The sequence below is a fragment of the Apium graveolens genome, chromosome 2 (genome assembly GCF_009905375.1).
Source record: "Apium graveolens cultivar Ventura chromosome 2, ASM990537v1, whole genome shotgun sequence".
NCBI classification, from domain to species: domain Eukaryota; kingdom Viridiplantae; phylum Streptophyta; class Magnoliopsida; order Apiales; family Apiaceae; genus Apium; species Apium graveolens.
The window spans coordinates 66845444-66867906 of record NC_133648.1 but is presented as its reverse complement, the minus strand read 5'-3'; the positions used below and the strand labels follow the sequence as shown (position 1 = coordinate 66867906).

Below are 22463 nucleotides of genomic sequence, written 5' to 3'. Positions count from 1 at the left end.
ATATGAGAAAAAAGTACCCTCGTTTGTTTTCTTAGGAGATTCTGAGGACAGAATCCTTTTAAGGGGGGGAGGATGTAATATCCGGGATATATCGTGTAATTATTTTTTTTGCTAATAAATAATTATTATATGTGTTCAGTATCTATTCTGTGAATTATTTGTTAAGTATTAAATGTGTTTGGATGTTTAAAAATATTATTAATTGAGTATTTTAATTTTTATATGCCCAAAATAAAATATAGATAATTGTCATATCTTCCTAATTATATTTATGTTGATTTATGAATTTATAAGAATCATATGAAATTTATAAAATCTTTTTTCGGGTATTTAAAATCTATTTTATAAAAACGGGAACCAACCGACGTCATCCGTTGTTACGTTTTTGGAACCCGAAACTCTTCCGAGAACTCCTTCCTAACCTAATTGTAATATTCCGAGCATATTCCATGTTTCGACTTTTTCGATCTGGCGTACGGTTTGTCCTGCACGGGTCCCGACGCAACATTTTCTATACAATATTCATTTCGGTAAATCAATAAAACTCGTATTTTTGAGAAACATGAGCTTTTTATTAAACTATCACAATTATCACCTCGTAATACGTGTAACCAGGCGCTGAGACCAAGACCGCAGTATAAATTGTACTGATTTGGATAATTATCCCGAAAACCGATACCGTTTGGATAAGTTTTTACAAATAAACGTACCGTTTTATATCCGGAATGATCCAACGGGATACTAATTTTCTGTAATTATAAATAGCTTTTTACCGTATTTTATTTCGTATCAAAATCATTTGCAGTCAGCTAATATATAATTTTCCAGAGAAAAACCCTAAATTCATAAACCTTTCTGAGAATCAAACAGCAAAACGAATGTGTTATTGATCTCTGTTTTCAAAGCTTGAGTAACCAAAACGAAGGATTTGAGGAGTACTATCAGATTCTAAGCTTCGTTTTACTGCAGAAACTAAGGTTATTTTTCTATATTTTTATTTATTTACGAATTATTTTTATTAAAAATATGAATTTCTGTTCGGATGATTGTTTGTATGATTTGATGATTGCATGTTGTAAAGCTTGTTTTCCTGATGATTTTCATATGTCATATGTCTGATTTGGAGTTCAATAACATGCTCAAAAGTGGGTTTAATTCTCGAATTTTAAAATTAGGGTTTATAACCCGTATGAATGTTTTCAATTGAAATTTAGGGCTTTTTGATTTAGGGGTTATTAGTTGTTGATTTATAGTGGATTATGTTCCTTATGAAATTTGCAATCGATTGGTATATAGCTCGTTAACAGAGGATGCTTGAATCAAAGGGAGTTGTGTTTTGAAAATTTTCGAAGTTCGCCGGAAACCGGCGATGTTCTTGGCCAATTTTCGGCCAGGATAGGGATGATTGATGTGTTTTGATTCCATAAATAAGTTCCTGATAATGTGTAGATTAATTCTGGACAGTTTGGTGGCCTGAGGTGGCCGGAATCGTGTTCTCCGGCCACACTCCGGCAAGTCGACGGCGGGGGTTTGCAAAATTGCAAACAAGCCCCTGGACTTTTGGGGAAGAAACAGTTTAGTCCCCCAGATTTCCAGAGTTTGCATATTTTGGATTCCTGTTTATAAATTATTTAAAAATCATATTTCCTATTTATTTTAATTATAAAAATTTGTTTTTAATTTCTGTAAATTCCAAAAATTATTATTTTAATTCCAAAAATTATTTTTAATTCAAAAATAAATCTGAATTAATTAGTTAATTAATTTCAGTTAATTTTTAATTGATTAATTAGTCAATTAATTCGAAAATTAATTGATTAATTGATTTAATTAATTATTAATTGATGTTATTTAATTATTTAATTAGATTTAATTATTTAAAAATTCCGAAAAATAGTTTCGAGCTTTAATATATTATTCTAAATTATTTTCAAGGCTCGATAATTATTATAAAATTGTTTTGAAGCCAAAATGGGCTAACCGAACCCTGTTTATTACTCCGAAATTGATCCAATGACCCGTTTTAATTCCGAAAAATGTTTTAAAAATCATTTTAAATATCCGAAAGCCTATTTATGACCCGAGACTTTCTTATAAATTATATATCATTGATTATGTGACGTGTTATGTGCTATATGTGACTTGTTGGTTAACTGTCGGTCTGTATATTCGATGTTTACTTGTTTATTGCGTAACTTTCAATCCGTTAATCGGATTTGGGTGAAACGAAGGGTAGATAGAAGTATGTGTCGAATAGAATCGTATGAGTTGAATATTGATAGATGCTTATATTATGTGAGCAGAAGAGGCAAGGCGTAGGAAAGGGAAACAGGTAGTCGAGGAGTAAGACAGTCGTGGCTGAAAGCGAGTGCAGTATAATAAGCTAGTACCAGGCAAGTGTTCTGAATTTTCTCGAGATGTTGTAGTGATTGATAATCTTATTTTATATTGCAAGTGCTTTGAAGCACTGAACCCAAAACCCTGATTACAGTTATTGATCTTTAGCCATAAACCTGATTCTTTCTAGACCATTGATTGTTGTATACCCAAATACGAACCTCAAATATACGATACTACTCCACAAATACATACAAACTAAATATCAAACACTGAACCAGATTGCTTACACACTCCAACCATTGTATCTTATGCTTTGAAAGGCCAAATCCTTGAAACCCTGAAACACTGATTCTTTTGTTATTCAATTCTTTCATTACCTAACAGCCAAGCTTTGGAAATGCCATATTGATCTTTATGCAGATTGAAACCATTTTCATTATTGAACGTCCAATGTTGTTAATGATACTATTTATTATTTATTACTGCTTATTCTGTTGTTATGTTAGAATTGGATTGTTTTTATAAAATTGTGGATCAGATTCGTGGTCAGACCATATAATGGTCAAGTTAGGCCAATGTGTGCCTTGAATCCAGTAGTTAGAGCGGTGCTGTGTGCTTTGCTCGGGGTTAGTGCGTGACTGATCAACAGCCTAACCTTGGTTTTTAAAATGAAAGTATAATATCCAATTCAAAATCATAATTCATTGTTCACTTGATATCGTAACCATTTTCACCTGATGATCATTATTCTCAGTTTTGTCATTGTGACTTGTTGAGCTAGCTAGCTCATTTGTGCGATGTTGTTTATATTCTTTTCCAGTTAAGAAGGAACCTGTTGGTAACGAGGATCCCCAGTCCAGCGCGAGAGCTAGGGGTTCAGGTTGATCGAGTTGAGCTAGTAGGCTTCTTTTGGAATAATCTAAGTTTGTAAAAGTTTGTAATAATGTTTAATACTCAGTTCTGAGTTTGGAATAGTTGGGATTTGAATGTTTGTAATATAAGTAGGTGTGTTTGGCTTGTGCGCATACTTTAACCTGTTGCGGTCCGTGGTAGTTGGTAAGTGGGGTCACTTCATATTATTATTATCTTTATTATTGTTATAAGCAGGTTATAAATAGTGTGGTGTGTGTGGACCACAAACTTCTGACCCAGGTTTGGAGGGCGCCACATAACCTCTGTCACAGACTTGATTCACACTGATCAGATTATGCTTGAGTCCGGTAACCAGAGCTATATTCTCAATGATGACATTTCTAATTTGATTTTTCCATATCCCAAGATTTTTTCCTAAATTGCCTTCTCAATAAGAAATACTTGGGCCAGCTTTCTCCTCAAATTCGGATAGCAGGGATTTATAACCAGTCATGTGTCATGAGCATCCACTGTCCAAGACTAGAGTAGTTCTCATATTACCCTACAATCAGTATATGACATCAGTTAATGTTTTTAAAGACCCAGACTTGTTTGGATCCTTTGGCCTTTTTAAGTTTGTTAACATATGCAGCAGAAGACTTCTTATCATAGTTTACGTTAACATCCTTATTATCAGTATTTGCACATGCAGAAATAGATTTTTCTTTATTTAAAGAGGGTTTTAGTTCATAATAATCATAATACAAACTGTGGTTTTTTTACATGTATATATAGAGTGCTAAACACTACCACAATGAAAATAAGGACTCTGTAGTTTGTATCTAACTGTTCTATTCCTAAACTCTGATTTGGGAGGAAAAGTATTTATCTTTTTTTTCTTCGTGCCAGAATTAGCAAGATGATTAGTACTACCACAGTTCAAACATGCCTTTCTAGGTGCATTAGGAGGAGTTATATAATTACCATTCTTATTAACACCTACCTTGCCATTTCTATTTTTCTTAGGCCTTTTCTCCTTGTCTTTCATGTGTAAATCCTTCAGCTTTTGTTTGAGCTGTTTCTGAGTCATTAAGCCAATATTTACTGATTTTGTGTGAACTTGTTCACTCTTATCAGTAATTATATTTGATCTACGTGTTGAGGTTGAACCTACCTCATTAACTGATTTAATAGGATCAGGACTTGGATTAAACTTAATGGCCTTTTAATGAACCTTGTTCAGTTTGACCTTGGTATCAGTATTTACTGGTTTATTTTTCTCAATTTCTTTTTCAATTTTCTTATCAGAATTAGATCTATTAGCATATCCCAATCCTGATCCCCAACAGCCATTCTCTAAAATTTCCTTTGTTATTTTTCCTGAGTTAGTCCAAAGTTTAATAACCTCTCTTTCTTAAGCTAACTCATTTTTTAGATAATCATGCTTTTCTGATAATTTTTCTTTAACATAAACAATATTATCTCTTTCTTTTTGGATTTCTAGCATGGAAAACAACTCAATTTCTAGGTGATCATTTCTTTTCTTTAACTCAGAGTTCTCTCTTGATTCTGTTGTTCTCTAAATTTTGATCCCTATAACTAACATGTAGAGATTTAAGAAACCATCTTAATTCACATATATCATCATTATCAAAAGCAAGAGTAGTCCGAGGTACCTATAATTCAGCATTGTCATCCTTAGTATCAGTATTTTCCATGAGGGCATAATTGATCCCATCATCTGAATCTGATGAATCATCCCAATTTTTCTTCTTTGAGATCAAGGCTTATTTCTTCTCAGCTTTGGGTTTTCTGCAGTCACTTGCAAAGTGTTCAATTCCATTACAGTTGTAACATCTTTCCTTTGACTTTTCAAGTTTTTCAGATTTTGATTCCTTCCAATCAGTACTTCTTCTGTTGTTCCTCTAATCAGAGTTTGAGGAACTGGAACCTTTTCTGGAAAATCATCTTCCTTTCTTGAAGTTCTTGTAGACCATCTTCTTGAAGCCTTTAACCAATAGAGCAGCCATTTGTTCCATGTCTTCATTGTTGTCATGATCACTATCAGTATCTGATTCATTATCAGTATTTAAGTCATTATCAGAGTTTGATGATTCAGTATCTGACTTTGCAATCATAGTTTTTCCTTTGGAGTAGCCTTTTCTCCTAGATTTCTCCTTTGGCTTCGCTTCAACTTTGAGTGCAACTGGTCTAGACTTGGATCATTTCTTCTTGCTCCTTTGCTCCATCTTTAGTTCATGAGTATTCAGTATTCCATAGATCTCATCTAGAGGTGTGTCATCAAGTTGATAGTTATCCCTTATTGATGTGACCCTAAAGTCTCACTTTTTAGGGAGAGCAAGTAGAAACTTCAAGTTTGAGTCCTCTAAATCATATTCCTTGTCGACAAGAGATAGGTCATTCAATATCTTCTGAAATCTATCAGAGATCTCAGTTAAGGACTCATTATCTCTTGAGTCAAAGTGCTCATATTTCTGAGTAAGTACCATCCTCATGATCATCTTGATAGCAGTTGTTACTTGACACTTTACTTCTAAAGTATCACATTTCTCTTTTGTTGTCTTACATCCAATAAATCTATTGGACATAACACTATCAAGACTGTTGTCCAAGATGTGTCTAACTTTTACATCCTTCGTAATACATGAAAGATCTCCAGGAGTGTAGTCCTTCCTTTCTTTGTTAACCATCTTTTCTGGTTTATCTTCAACAGAAACAACTATCTTCATTAGTTTCTGAGGACCATCATAAACCCTGCTTAGATATTCAGGATCTTTGGCTTCCAAGCACATGGCTATCCTGACTTTCCAGATTGGATATTCATGTATCTTCAGGATTGGCACCTTTACGGCTTCATACCTACTCATGTTGCTGCTAATATGTGATGTGGCTGGGGGTGGTGCTTGTGGATTCTGTGGTGCTTCTTTGTCTATTATTAAAGATTGATTTTTAGATCTTAAACTGTTTGTATGTCAACAACAAGCTCTGATACCAATTTTTAGTTCCGTAATCAACTATAGAGTGGGAGGTGAATACAGTTTATGCAAATAATTTGACAAAGCTTCAATATTCAACAATTTTTATATTAACAGATAAAAATTGATTACAAATGTACTCTCTCAAAAGGATGAACAAATATCCTTGAGAGCTACTAGGTTATGCGAATGATATAATAATGTTCGCAATACTTATAGCATGAACCTAATATGTGCTTTATATAGAGCACGGTTATACAATTAATAAGGAATCCTATTCTATTACAATCAGGAAACCTATTACATATCCATGTATGATTGATTCTGAGAAAAAGTCCTTCACCGCCTTGAATTCCTGCTTTCCTTTTCCTCCTCGAATATCTACTGAGGTGACAAATGCTGATGACATCATTTTCTGATCATCAAGTACTGATGACATCACTCTTCAGTAAATACTGATATAAGTCTTGATGGGAACTTTTGATAGTTTTTGTCCAGATATCATCAATTATATCTAACAACTGAAGCACATGTTGAGGGGGAGCAACATGATCTTTATCAAGAGTCTTCTACAAGTGATTCAACTCGAGGAACATCAATAAATAATTCATCAGACTCTGATTCCTCAAATAATGATGGATCAAATAATGATAGCACTGGAAATACAGATTCATGGGGAGCATTAGGAAATGATAGTGGTACAAGTCAAAGAGATACTATAGAGTTCATGGATCAAGGGGAGGTTATGCTTCAAGGAGTCAACTCTCATCTACAAGGAAATGGTCTAAATCACACACACCTGACTTAATCATTGGAAATCCTGATAGTGGTGTAAGAAACAGAAAAGCCACTCAAAATGAATGTCTCTACCATTCTTTCTATCTCAAACTGAACCAAAGAAAGTGGAAGAATCTCTTCAAGATGCTGACTAGGTTACAGCAATGCAAGAAGAGCTTAATGAATTTGAAAGGAACAAAGTCTGGAATCTTGTGCCAAGACCAAAGAACAGATCAGTAGTTGGCACAAAGTGGGTGTTCAGAAACAAAACTGACAGTGAGAGCATTATTACAAGAAATAAATCAAGACTGGTTGCAAAGGGCTATTCACAGCAAGAAGGCATTGATTATGATGAGACTTTTGCTCCAGTTGTAAGGCTTGAGGCGATTAGAATTTTCCTAGCCTATGCTGCTCACATGAAGTTTAAAGTTTTTCAAATGGATATGAAGAGTGCGTTTCTGAATGGTGAACTTAAAGAGGAAGTTTATGTTGAATAACCTTCAGGGTTCATTGATCCAAAATATCATGATCATGTCTATAAACGGGATAAAGCACTCTGTGAACTAAAACAAGCTCCAAGGGCATGGTATGAAACACTTGCTCTATTTCTAATAGAAAGTGGTTTCACAAAAGTTATGAATTGATAAATCTCTCAGATAACCTAGTAGCTCTCAAGGATAATTGTTCATCCTTTGAGAGAGTACTTTTGTAATCAGTTTTTATCTGTTAATATAAAAACTGTTGATTCCGTTAACTATTATCGATTTATTTTCATAAACTGTATTCACCCCCTTACAGTTGTATTACGGACCTAACAATTGGTATCATAGCTGAACTCACTTGGACACAACTGAATAGATAATTCAAATTCCTGATGTGCTACATCATCTAAAAGAATCTACTCTTTTGGTCAGATATTTGCATACAGCTCAAGGATATACTACTTCTCAAATCAATCAGATCAAAGATTCTTTTGTTACCACAAAGCTGACCATTGGTAAGGAAATTCAGAAGCAGATTGCACCTATTGTTGACAGACAGACTAAAATTGATGCCAATCAGGCTAGATTGGAGGAAAATCAAAAGGAAATGTCCGGGAAACTTGCTGAGGTACAAACTAAAATGGAGTTAATTCTTTCCCTTCTGCTTGGTGATGATGCCAAAAGGGGAAGAAAGTTGGTAAATCTAAATGCAAACAACTGACATTGAAAGGTGCTGATGATGAAAATACTAATAGAGGGGATAAGGGGGGGACATAAGGACATTGTAAGGAGAAGAGGTGAAGATCTAGTTTGGACTAGTGGATCATCAAAAGACACTAGGTCTCAATCTAGAAAAGGTGAAGGAAGTAGGAAGAGTGAAAGGAGAGTAAAATCTAAAGAACTGACTGTGACTACTACAAAAACTCAACAAACTCTCAAAGTCGCAAATTTTGATGATGATCAAGGCATTCTGGAGATTGAAGCTGGTGCAGAAGCAAGTCAGTATCTACAAACTCTGAAAGTTAAAGGCCGGAAGACAACTCTTTTCTATAAGGACCCAAAGATTCAGGCATTTGATTTTGGGTGAGTAGATTAATCTTTGAGAAAGAAAATCCTGGAGTTGATCTTGAACAGCTTAGGCAATTGGAGGAAGAATTCAAATCCATGAGGACAACAAATATTGATGCTATTATCTCTCAATTAACTTATGAAGATGATCCTTCAAACAAACCAACCAAAGGGGAGTTATAGGGAGGTAAGTCAAGCAGATGCTGAAAGACCTCTCAGGTCTCAAGCAATCTTAAATGCTGACATGAGACATAAAGGGAAGGAGAAGATATGAGAGAAGTCCAAGCCAAAGCCTAAAGCTAAAGCTGCTAAGAAGAAATCAGTATCTAAAGCATCCAAATCTCAAATACTGATAGATCGAGTCTATACAGTATTTCAAGCTTTTGATACTGAGGAAAGAGTTGAAGAAGAAGTCAGTCAAGCTCGTCAAAGAAGAAATATTTATGGATCTGATTGGGCTGATGAACTGAAAATAACCACTGAAAATGCTCAAGTTAATAAAGAGACAAAGGCTGATGTTCAACCTTTAACAACCTATGATACTACTCTAGTTGTTGACACTTCAAACCCAATTCAAGTTAAGATAACAAATCCTGATTCTGAGAACTTAAATTCTGATATACCAGTGCTTACTTTTGAAGAGAAGAGGAAGCTGCTATGGGGAAGCAAGAAACCTGCACCTAGAAGAGATTCATCTGATACACTAAAGAAGATTTACAGTGGGAATTCTCATGCTAGAAGAGCTGGAATCACAAGTGGTCTGAGAAGGTTAAATGCTGATCCATTTTTTGGTGAAGCTTTGATTATAAGGAAGCATGCAAATCTGACATAAATTGAAGATAATGTGATGCTTGAAGACTTGCAGAAGATCATATAAGTACAAATTATTATTGATTTTGTTGGAGAAAAACTGATTTATTTTTTGGAGTCTGGGAGGAGGTTGAGGTTGACAATAGAACAGATGAAAGATAAACCATGGAAGGAGTTAGAACTTGTTGCTACAATTCTCAAGGTAACAAATCATGTAACTGCCAGATGGTCTGCATTTTTGAAGAACTTAATATAGTGAAAGCAGAGACGGCTTACTTACAAGTTAAACTACATTCCAAAGTACATTGATCAAACTGAATATGTTGTTGATATGCCTATTGGAGGAGCCAAAGTGATTAAATCTCTGGGAAGAGAAGTTCTGACTTTTAATCCTGGCGGAAAGAAGATTGGATTTCTGGAACTAGATGATCTATCTATTGGAAATTCAAAGCTACATGATCTCAGGGCATCCATCTATCAAAATGATAAATCAATAGATGAGCTAAAAGATATCAAACAGAGGATGCAATGGTACTTGCATGTTATGGAAGAAATTCTATTGAGGAAGTTCCTTGAAGAAGCCGAAGACTGTGCTAGAGTTCAGAATTGAAGATAAAGTCTGATATTCACTGATTATAATAATGTATATTTTTACTTAATTTATGCATTTAGATAGTTTTTACATCATCAATTAGAACTTGTACATAATTACATAATGCACAAGTTGGGAGAGATTGTTAGAAAAAATTAATGATATTATTATATAAAACTATCAGAGTTTATTATCAGTATTTGATATCAGGATTTACTGAAGGTGATGTCATCTGTACTTGTATATCAGTAGTTGATGATCAGCATTTGACGATCAATATTTAGTCATATCAGTAGATATCAAAGAAGGAAAAGGATTGTAGAATTCAAGACGGTGAAGGACTTTACTTATAGAAGCAATCAAACATTAATATGTATTAGGTTTCCTTATTGTAATAGAATATGATTCCTTATTGATTGTGTAAATGTGCATTATATAAGAACATATTAGGTTTACACTATATGTGTTACAAATTGTTATATCTCTCAGATAACCTAACAGCTCTCAAGGATAATTGTTCATCCTTTGAGAGAGTACTTTTATAATCAGCTTTTATCTGTTAACATAAAAACTATTGATTCTTTTAACTATTATCGCTTTATTTGCATAAATTGTATTCACCCCCCCTACAGTTGTATTAAGGACCTAACAATAACAATTACACACCTGATAAGTATGTACTCAGAAAAATATGTGTGAAATATGGTAGTGTTAATCATTTTTCTACTAACTACAAGTCTGTCATGAATGCACCCATGTCTTCACCTCACTCTTTGCCTAACATGCATATGCCACCTATGCATGTTATGCCTGTTATACCTCCACAGAATTCACTTGCACATTTTTCCAATATGTCATTTGCACAAAATCCTTATTATGTTGCATTTAATATGCCACAAATGCCTTAGAGCATGCTTGTATGGAATAACATGTTTGCACAACCAGTGCCATATCATGTTAATAAAAATGTAACAACCCCAAGGTCTGGAATTTTTGTGATCCTGATGAATAGTAACTTTTTGCTGAAATTGCTGATTATTAAAAATTATCAAACCACCCTATATATGGGTTCTATTATGAAAATTCTGAGATCATAGTTAGTACTCCATAAAGTATATGAGTGTATGTAAAGATCGTCAGAATTCGAATTCGAATACTCTGATTTTTCCCGAAAATCCACCAAATACCGAAAGAATTTATTACAAGGTAATGAGATCAAAAGGAATTAAAATAAAGGATTATAACAGAGGATCATTAAAGGAATATGAAATAGTAATAAGGGCTTAGGGGAACCCTAATGATAAGATCCCGGATATGATCCCTCAAACGATCAACGAGAACGAGAGTTAAGCAAACCGTAAAATAAATAAGCGACCAATGATCAAGCTTATGCAAATAACAAGGAGATTAGCCAAACAATTAAGCATTAATCAAAGGGATTAGGGGAGGATGACATCATCCAACCATAAGGATTGAACAAGTGTCCTTGTGATGATGTAATCAAGGTGAGAACATCACTTTATTAAAGCAAAAGCCAAGATATTTTGCAAGGTTAATTTTCAACCAAGAATTTCATTTCATTCACAAAGACCAACCAAGCAACATTTCATTTCTCTCCCCTCATTTCCAAGCTTCTTGCTCTTGGCACCTTTTCTTAGAAAAGTGAAGTCCAAGCTCCACCCATTATTATTTTACAAGGTAATTATCTTAGCTTCTCCTTGGTTAGTTACATGCATCCTAGAAGTTTAAGCTTCAAATTCCATTCCTACATTTTTCTGTAATTCATCCAAGAAGATGATTAATAGTGTTTTCAAGAAACTAATCTTGATTTCTTGATTTTAATGCCAAGATCAAGGTTGTTTTGGAGTAGATCAAGGCTCCCCTAGACCATTTAAGGCTCTTGCATTGTTTAAAAGCTCCAAGAAAAGTATAAATATTCAATACCTTAGTATTAAGTGGATTGGTTTGAGTTATTATGATGATTGGATGATGGATTAAGTGTAATAGTTGTATAAGCATGTTTAGATCTTTGTTGTTAAGTGTTGTTGATTATCGGATTTAGGAGTAGTACTTGTTGTTCTTGATGATTCTTGGCTTGATTTGATTTATATTTATGATAAAATGATGATGGTTTGTTAGATATATTTGAGATGTCATGTCTAATATGATTTGTGTTTAGTTTTCAGAACTTAACAATAGGACATATCAGGACTTACTGAAATCAGGACTTACTGAAGTCAGAGCTTAATATCAGAACTTAAGATACATATCAGTACTTAAGTGTTGGAAGACTTTCAGATAAGGAATACGGCTGATTTACAGGAGAAGATCTGGACTAAAACAATAGAAGATATGCATGGAAAGAGTTAGAGGACTGGAAGACTTGTAGAAGATATATGATTGATATATTTTAGGAGACAAAATTATATTCAATATCAATTAGAATATATCTTGTAAATGTGTACTATATAAACACATCTTAGAGTTTACACTATATGTGTTATCATTATCGAGAAACATTATTCATTGTAACCTAGCAGCTCTTAGTGATATTTGTTCATCACTGAGAGAGAACAATAGTCCATATTGTAACAGAGTTTATTGAATATACTTGATCTTTATTACATACTTGTGTTTAAATCGATTTGATTGTATAAATACTGTATTCAACCCCCTTCTACAGTGTTGTGTGACCAAACAAGTGGTATTAGAGCTATTCTGTTAACACACATACAGTAAAGATCCAAACAATCATGTATGAAGAAATACAAACCCCAACTAAGCCCGCCAACCAAAACTCAATAAACTAAAAACACTCAAACCCACAGTCGATATGAGACTATTAGAGTTCCCATACTGAGACCTTCTGAGTATCCCATATGAAAAGTGAAGATGGCTATATTTCTGGAAGCTACAGATCCAGAATACCTTGATAGAATTAATGAAGGACCATAGAAGCCTACCAAGCCCTCTGTTGCAGTTGCTGATCAAACAGCAAAATCCATACCAAAGGAGAAAGGTTATGCAAAGGAGATATGGGATGCTTTGGAGACAAGATGCCAGGGAACTGATGTAATAAAAAAGAACAGGAGGACTATACTCACTCAAAAGTATGAGCACTTTGACTCAAAAGCTGATGAGTCATTAACTGACTTATATGACAGGTTTGTCAAACTCTTGAACGATTTGTCACTGGTGGACAAGGAATATGATCTTGAAGATTCAAATCTAAAATTCCTTTTAGCTCTTCCTGAAAATTGGGATTTGAAGTCTACTACCATAAGAGACAACTATGACCTTAATGAAACTACTCTTGATGAAATTTATGGTATGCTCAAGACTTATTAACTTGAGATGGATCAAAGGTTCAAGAGGCATGGAAGAAAGTCAAGGACAGTTGCTCTTAAAGCTGAGGAGGGATCTCTTAAAGTGATTGCCTCAAAAAGGGGCAAAGGAAAGGCTCTCATCATAAAGTCTGATTCAGAGTCATCATATTCTGATGATGATGATTCGGAAACTGAAAGTTTACCTGAAATGGATGTTGATGCAGAGATGATGCAACTGTGTGCTCTTATGGTGAAGAGTATCACAAAGATAGCCTACAGGAAAGTCAGAAAGGGCAAGAAGTTTTCTAGGAAAGGTGGAAGTTCTGATAAGAAAGGGTTCAGAAAGTCTGAAGGCAAAGGAGGAAAGTCTGACAGAGGAGACAACTCAAATATCAAATGTTACAATTGTGGTGAAAGAGGTCACATATCTCCTGACTGCAAGAAAGGAAAAAGTAACAAAGGCAAGCACTTGTCACAAAGAAGAAAAGCTAGACAGACACTCCAGATTCTGAAAATGAGGTGAACTATGCCTTGATGGCAAATACTGATAGCAGTACTGAAACTGCTGAATTGAAGGTACCTCAAACAACTTACGCTTTTCATACTGATGATATTACCGAGTTGAGATTATATCTTAAAACCATGTTCATTAATTATAGAGATCATACTTTAACATGTGAAAGATTAACATCTGAAAATCTTGCTTTTAAAAACAGAAATGACTATTTAGAAAAGGAGTTAGTTTTTCTTCATCAAACTAAGAAAGAAAGAGATGATGCTTTGTATGTTAGAGATGAAGTACTAAAATTGAATGAATCTCTAAAAACTGGTTTAGAAAAGGAAAGAGAGATCATCAGAACTTGGACTAACTCTGGTAGAACAACTCAGGATATACTAAGTAGTGGAAACTGGAAAGAAGGCTTAGGTTATGGAGATGATAAAAGTGAGAAAGGAACTGTGAAAATTGAGCCAATTGTTGTTAAACAGACTGCTAAGCCAAAGGTAAATCCTGTTAGGTTTGTAGCAAAAACTGTAAAGTCTGATTCTGAAAAGATGAAAGAGTCTAGGACATAAGTCAAAGAAAAGTCAACTTCTGACAAATTAAAACAGGATAAACCAGCTGAAGTAAATATAGGCTTAATGACAAAGAAGCAGCTTAAGCATAAGCTGAAAGAGATTAGAAATGTCAACAAGGTAAAGGAAGCTAGGAAAAATATGAATGGAAAGGAAGGTGTAAATAAAAGCAATAATTATAAGCCTGTTCATAATGCTCCTCGAAAGAAATGTTATAACTATGGAAACTCTAACCATCTTGCTTATTTTTGCAGGAAAAATAAAGATATAAACTCTTTACCTCCTAGATCAGGAGTTAAGAGATAGTCTGTTAGGTTTAAACCACAAAATCCTTGTTTTCATTGTGGTAGTTTATGGCATTCCATTTATACTTGTAAGGAATATCATAGTTTGTACTATGATTATTATCAAATAAAACCTTCTTTGAAGAAAGTTAGTTTAATTCCTTCTAGTGTAAAGTTTGAATCAAAGTCTGATAAAAATTCTGATAAACAGCATGTTAGCATAAACTCTGAAATTAAATCCGCTGCAAATGTTAACAAACTTAAAAAGGCCAAAGGCTCCAAGCAAGTCTGGTGTCCTTAAAACTAACCAATAGTGGTTTTTGTGATATAGGGCAACAGGAAAAACATCCTAGTTCTGGACAGTGGATGTTCAGGACATATGACTGGAAATAAAGCCCTGCTATCAGACTTTGTGGAGAAAGCTGGCCCGGGAGTTTCTTATGGATATGGCAATATGGGAAAAACTCTGGGATATGGCAATATCAATTTTGGGAATGTCATCATTGAAACAGTAGCTCTTGTCTCAGGACTTAAACACAATCTGTTAAGTATGAGTCAAATCTGTGACAGAGGTTGTCATGTGGATTTCTTTGAAGAACACTATGAAGTTGTAAGTAATTCTACATGCAAAGTGGTTCTAAAAGGTTACAGGCATGGTAACATTTATGAAGCCAGACTTTCAACAAACTCTGATAGTTCTGCAATCTGTCTGTTAAGTAGAGCATCAATTGAAAAAAGCTGGAATTGGCACAAAAGACTCTCTCATTTAAATTTCAACAATATAAATGAGCTAGTAAAGAAAGATTTTGTGAGAGGACTGCCAAAATCAGTATTTGCTCTTGATGGCCTTTGTGATTCATGTCAAAAGGCAAAACAAAGAAAATCTTCATTCAAGAGCAAAACTGAATCTTCAATTCTTGAGCCTTATCGCCTACTGCATGTTGATCTATTTGGTCCAGTCAATGTCATGTCTATTGCAAAGAAGAAATATGCTATGGTTATAGTGGATCCGTTCACAAGATACACTTGGGTGTATTTCTTGCACAAGAAGAATGAAACTGCATCTACTCTAGCTGATCATGTCAAACATCTGGATAAGTTGGTCAAAAATTATGTTAAAATAATAAGAAGTGATAATGGCACTGAGTTCAAGAATTCAATCATGGAAAAGTTCTGCAAAGAGCAGGGAATAAAACAGGAATTTTCTGCACCTTGAACTCCACAGCAAAATGGAATTGTAGAAAGAAAGAACAGAACTCTCATTGAAGCTGCATGAACTATGTTTGATGAAGCAAAGCTGCCAACCTACTTTTTATCTGAAGCTGTGTAGACTGCATGTTTTACACAGAATGCTACAATCATAAACAAGCATGGAAAAACACCATATAAGATGGTGAAGAAAAAAAAGCCAAATCAGAAATACTTTCATATATTTGGATGTAAGTGTTTTGTTCTTAAGACTCATCCTGAACAGCTGTCAAAATTTGATCTAAAAGCTGATGAAGGGATTTTTGTTGGATATCCACTTTCCACAAAAGCCTTCAGATTCTACAATTTAAGAACAAGGGTTGTCATGGAATCTATCAATGTATCTTTTGATGATAAGAAGATTACTGGACTTGAAGATTTCAATGATCATGATCAGCTGAGATTTGAAAATGAAGATTTAAATTCTGATACTGTAAATTCTGATGGCTTAAATCATGATCCTGTAAGTTCTGACGGATTAAATTCTGATGTCATTGAAACTGTGGTAACTACTCCAAGGGAAAGTGCACCTGTTCAGGGGGAACAAGCTGAAGATCCTACCACAACTCAAGACTCTCAAGAAGCATCAGAACCTGTCACTGGCTCTTCAAGTTCTGATTCATCAAGTTCTGATGAGCCAAATTCTGATAATTCTGGAAACTCTGATACTTCAAATCATGAAGGATCCAACTCAAATTCTGAAGTTTCAGAGAGCATAACTACAAGGGGGGCATCAGAAAATGCTGATGGAGATAGCATGGATCATGGGGGAGGATCCAGTTCTAGAAATCAACTTCCATCTGTAAGGAAATGGACCAAATCACATACACCTGACATAATAATTGGAGATCCTGAAGAAGGTGTTAGAACTAGAACTGCAACATCAAATGAATGTCTTTATCATTCTTTTCTATCTCAGACTGAACTAAAGAAAGTGGAAGAAACTCTTCAAGATGTTGACTGGGTGCAAGCAATGCAGGAAGAGTTAAATGAATTTGAAAGAAATAAAGTCTGGACCCGAGTGCCAAGACCAAAGAACAGATCAATTGTTGGCACAAAATGGGTGCTCAGAAATAAAACTGACAGTGATGGCATAATTACAAGAAGCAAAGCAAGGCTAGTTGCTAAAGGTTACTCTCAACAGGAGGGTATTGACTATGATGAAACATTTGCATCAGTTACTAGATTGGAAGCCATAAGAATCTTTTTGGCTTATGCTCCTCACAAAAAGTTCAAAGTCTTTCAAATGGATGTGAAAAGTATTTTTCTTAATGGAGAATTGGAACACTACGCCATAAAAAGGCTATTGTAATGCCTAAATTGTGTTACAATAGGCCCTAAAAGCATTACAATAGATCTACTGTAACACCAGGGGGGTTACGTATACGAGCATTACAATAGACACCCTAATGTAACACTACACTGATCTATTGTAACAGAAAGGAAAACATTACAATAGGCGCCTACTGTAACACTAACAGACCCAAATGTAACGCAAAATGAGTGATACAATAGCTTGATCAAGATTGCATAAGTGGGACCCACTGATGAGGCCCATTTTTATTATGGGGCACACATGACTTATTATAACGATTAGTTCTATCTATTATAACAGAAATTTATTATAATTAAGCAACAATAGCATATTATGTAACATTGTATATAAACATACATTACACTAGAATTGGCAAATGGAACGATTAATTTTAAAAAAATTAAAATACATGCTCTTGTTAAACAATCTCAGTAGAAATATAACATCAAAGTAGCAATACATAATAGTCTCATCACTAAGCCATACACTACATAACAGTTGCATGTCTGAACCATATTACTACATAATAGTCTCATCTCCAAATCATACTACTAGTATCAATTATAACCGAGCAGAACTAGAGCATCTCTTATTTCTTTCCCTAGAAATGGATGGATGCCCTGCATATAGTCATGCATATCATCAAACATAAATTTTTTTAACAAGCCCAATAAGAATATATCACATTTTATATCTACAACAGGCTGGCATCCATAAAAAAAACCTGAAACGAGTATAACTAATTAGATTTCTAGTTCGATACAAATATAACTAAGAATCCCTATCAAGTAATCAGAGAGAGCTGTACCAGATAGTTAAACACAATTTTATGCGTGTATTCCATGTCCTTTTTTATCTGTAAAATGGCAATACATGAACGTCAATCCTCGTTCATATCTCGTATAAAATACATCACCAATAAAGACAAAAAAATTTCATCAAACAACATACATTATAAACATAAGCACATATACGGAATTATGAGCTTAAATCCAAAACACAAATATAAACTTGATTATAATACCAAAATTCACAACTCATGTGATCTTTCATATTATACTTCTAAAATACCAACCAAATTCTCAGTTACACCTGAACATTGAGGCAAAATCCTAAAAATAATATTAGAGAAAATCTGGAAAATCCTGCATATTGCGCATTTCTAAGTTATATCAAAAGTGGCAAAATATGCACTTAGCTTTCTGAGCAAATGTTGAGAAAATCCGCAGACAAAAATAAACAAACAATTAAAGCCATAGCTTGAGCAAGTAGCCAAATGTACAGTACATGCATATGGAATATGGCTAGAAAGTTCTCTTAAAATTTAATAATACTTAAGAAATATTATTAGCGTAAAACGTCACTTACTACCTGGTGACAACAATTTGCATACCATCCAAATACTATTCCTTATATGATTATGTTTTGCATAAACTCTAGTTTTGAAGCTTGATTTGATGCGCTAAAGTATTTCAGGATGTTTCTGTCCTAATGCCAAAAAAATGTGATTAAAAATAGTAACAAGAATATAGATGCAGACATGCAGCTGATCTGGTTCAGAGATTCAGATTCTAGTAATTACCTCTGGAATCAAGCATATATCAATTTTCCCACTTGCAAGGGATGCTTGCATAGCTATGAATCCACTACTACGACCCATTGTAAAACTTTAACAACAATTTTAACAATTCTCATCAGCAGAGTACCTTTTAGCTTCAGCAAGTGACCCTTCTAAATTAAAATATTACATCAAAAGCTCATCTCAAAAGGTCAGAAGTGAACAAGTTTCTTAGCATCTATCACTAATCAAAGAGGAGAATGACATCACAGAGACTAAGCAATAAATATTATATACCTCTAAATTTTCTTTCTACTGCAGTAGGACATAACTGAATTATAATGTAGTATTAACACAAGAACTACTTGCTTTTATTAAATCATTGTTATAGAATTAGACAGGGAAGGGAGATTATAGAATCAAAAGGTTACAGAACTAGATTAAGTATCAACAATACTTAATCATACATCCTCAACTTAAAGAGAAAATTTTAAACAATTACTTAAGCATTGTTATGGAATTTTCCTAGCTACATAGCACACTGAAAACCCTGATTTTAACTGCCAATGATTATGCTACATAGCAACCCATCCTAATCTATAGGTAATTCTGATGTTATCACATCAATGACTGAAGCAAGAGAATCCTCCCTACGCTAGAAAATTTCACCTTGTTACACTAGCAGAACTATAAGATTGTTAAATCCTATTGTGTATTTCCAAGTATGTCTGTTCAATTTTTTCTTAATCAGTTATTAAGTCAGGCAAGAATTAGGCAACACAAAGCACCAAATCTATTGACGCGGTTTTAGGAAACACTAACATTAGACAATTATAACATAATGGAACCGAGAAGAAAGCACAGCTCATAACAGGAGAGAAAGTAGCTGCTAAATGTGCATTAAGGCAGGGTATACTCTACTATTTTTACCTATTCCTGCTGTTATGATAATGCCCGTGGAACAACGGTAATAGTTAATAGCAACACATGCTTTAATATTCATTAATATTTATTTGACAGTTGATAAAGTAATTTTTGAACAATGATTCATGTGTTAATTTAGAATAGGGGCGACAATACATATATAGTGTGTATAATCACTTGGTTTTCGATAAACATTGAAAATGGTGCTATCAGTATTCTTTAGAAAAATATCTACAACTTCTCTCTAGATTACACCAGCCTGTTCAGTGTTCAGACACTAATTTCTTATACATCATAACAAATCAATACAATGGATAATGTGTTAGTTTCAAAGTAAATTAGTAATTAATATCATATTATCATTCCAATGCTCAAGGTATTTACCGTGTTCAAGCACGCACCTGGTATTTGCTTGTATCAAGATCTGAGAAAACTTGTTGTGTCACCTCAGCAAGGAAACGCCCTGTCAAAAATTGGAGAACAATATATATGATAGTCAAAATAACGGTTCAATATAAAGAGAGGAAATGAAAGATTAATAAAATGCGCCTCTATTCAGATTGTCAATGTACAGACATATACAGATGATTACTCATACTACAGTGGCTATGAACTATACATTAAGTTCCAAAATGGGCACAATATAACTGCTCATTTACATACTAACACTGTAGAGCAGAATAATTTATCGAATTCCGCACAATCATAATATAACTCAAACTTCTATATAATAAATCACATACCTTATATTAATATTTTCTTGCTTTAAGAAAATCTCTCTGAGCCTACTTTGACCACAAGGATTGTACTTCAGGTTAAATTTATCCAAATGATGAAAGGTGCTCTTGTCAGCATGAACATCTAGAAGGTCCACATTCAGATCATACCTAAAAAAACAAATAAGAGCATCTTTTTAGTAGGTAAAATTATATCAGTAAAGAAGTCGATCATGTAAACTTCCTTTTCAGACAGAATAAAATAGATAAAGTACTACCTCATTAAATCCAAGCTCCAGAAACAAAAAGCGGCTGATATATTAACAACATAATATATAAGTCTATAAGTTTCAGATTCATCGAAACAACATAATACAATATGTTCAAATCAGATCTATCAAATTAACAATTTGAAATGCAAAAAGAATCGAAAAAAACAAAACAATATATTCAAAAAACGCGAGCAGTCAACCTTGTCATTGCCCTGTACATTCATCCCCTGACATAACGATGATGTAGGCATGAGCTGTTCAGGATATAATGATGATTCTGATTTCTTACAATCTATAATTAGGGTCAAAGAGATAGAGATTAAACTTCTTAACCTAAAATACAAAGACAATTTGGATGGAAATTAGATGTTTATTACCTTTTCAAAGTTTTGTCCGCCGATAATTCATATTTCTCCTTCGTTATATGCCTAAGCTCTTTCTCAAGCTCTTCAGATTCCTCTTGGAGCTCTTCGAAACTAGAACGCCCAACTAATTTTATAGCCCTAATTGCTTAAGATATTAAACTGAAAAATATAGTTAGAAATATTTGGGTGAGTTCTATGGAGTCCACCTTTTTATCGGAGTCCTCGGAGTCCATCTACGTTCTGCAAATAAAATATATTGTAAAACGTGTTATTTTGCAAAACATGTTACACAAATAGCATAACTTCAACAAAATCATGCAAATCTCATATATTTACGGTACAATATGTATGTTCTGCAATATGTTCTGCAACATGAACATTTATGTTCTGCAAACTAAACATGTTTTGTAGAATATATATTTTTGCAATGTTCTGCTTGTAAAATGTATGCAATCTACAAGATTTTTGATAGAATAGTGATGTTTGTCGAAAAATAATATGTTTTGCAATATTTTAAGCTATATTTTACTTGCAGAACATATATGGACTCCGAGGACTCCAATTAAAGGTGGACTCCATAGAACTTTACTCTAGAAATACATATATTAACCACCTAATTGGAGCCTCTTTCAAACCCAATTACTTCTAGTGGATGCATATATTTACCACTTAATTGGAGCCCCTTTGAAACCCTAATCGACTGCAAAATCATATAGATATAAAAATTAGTAATCGCTCGAGCCATAGACATGTCTATTAAAATAATAAGTCTTTGATTTGTTCTCAAGATAGCGTTTAGAAAGAGAGGGAGAGAGATCGAGCGCTTTCTGGTGAGGTTTGAGAGAGAAAAAAGAGAGACTCGACGAGAGAGGATCTTGTGAGCGAGAGAGTATTTGTCTGAGAAGTGAGTCCAATAATTCATTTAGGAGGAAAAATGCCGCCCAATAATTCACCTTATAAAACGTGCATCATTTTTAAAATTTTTCTATTTAACTTTTTAATTAGTTATTAAAATATTATTAATTAAATAAAAACAAACAAAGTAACTTTTTTATTTATAAACAATGTATTTTTATATTTTTTTATTATATATTACATTTTTCATTCACTAATAAACCATAATATAATTTTAAGTAAATAACGTAACACCAGATATTGGTGTTACATGTTGTGCAACACCGGCGTTTCTCGGCAACGCTAGCGTTATAGCTATTGTAACACTAATTCAGAGGTGTTACAATAGGACAAAAATTTCTTAGTTAATGTAACACTCCTTGTAACACTTGCATTATAGTAGCCCACTTATGGCGTAGTGGAAGAAGATGTATATGTTGAACAACCTCCAGGATTTGTAGATCCAAAATTTCCAAATCATGTCTACAGACTTGACAAAGCACTTTATGGCCTTAAGCAAGCTCCAAGAGCATGGTATGAGACTTTAACTCAATTCATTCTCGAAAGTGG

At 33.9% G+C, this 22463-nt stretch overlaps 1 long non-coding RNA gene across 12 annotated transcripts; it reads right to left on the bottom strand.

Moving 5' to 3' along the window:
- Positions 1 to 17533: 17533 nt before the first annotated feature.
- LOC141707494 (uncharacterized) lies at positions 17534 to 21929 on the bottom strand. 12 transcript variants are annotated; one of them, XR_012569084.1, is made up of 9 exons: positions 21666 to 21929; positions 21012 to 21158; positions 20835 to 20926; positions 20641 to 20674; positions 20390 to 20533; positions 20031 to 20109; positions 18536 to 18895; positions 17973 to 18020; positions 17534 to 17888 (listed from the first exon to the last, which is right to left on the bottom strand). It is a non-coding gene; the product is annotated as an uncharacterized LOC141707494 (long non-coding RNA). The 12 variants fall into 12 exon arrangements; XR_012569080.1 differs by having other exon boundaries at positions 17534 to 17784; XR_012569079.1 differs by having other exon boundaries at positions 17534 to 17784; positions 17973 to 18652; positions 18747 to 18895.
- Between the last annotated feature and the right edge of the window lie 534 nt (positions 21930 to 22463).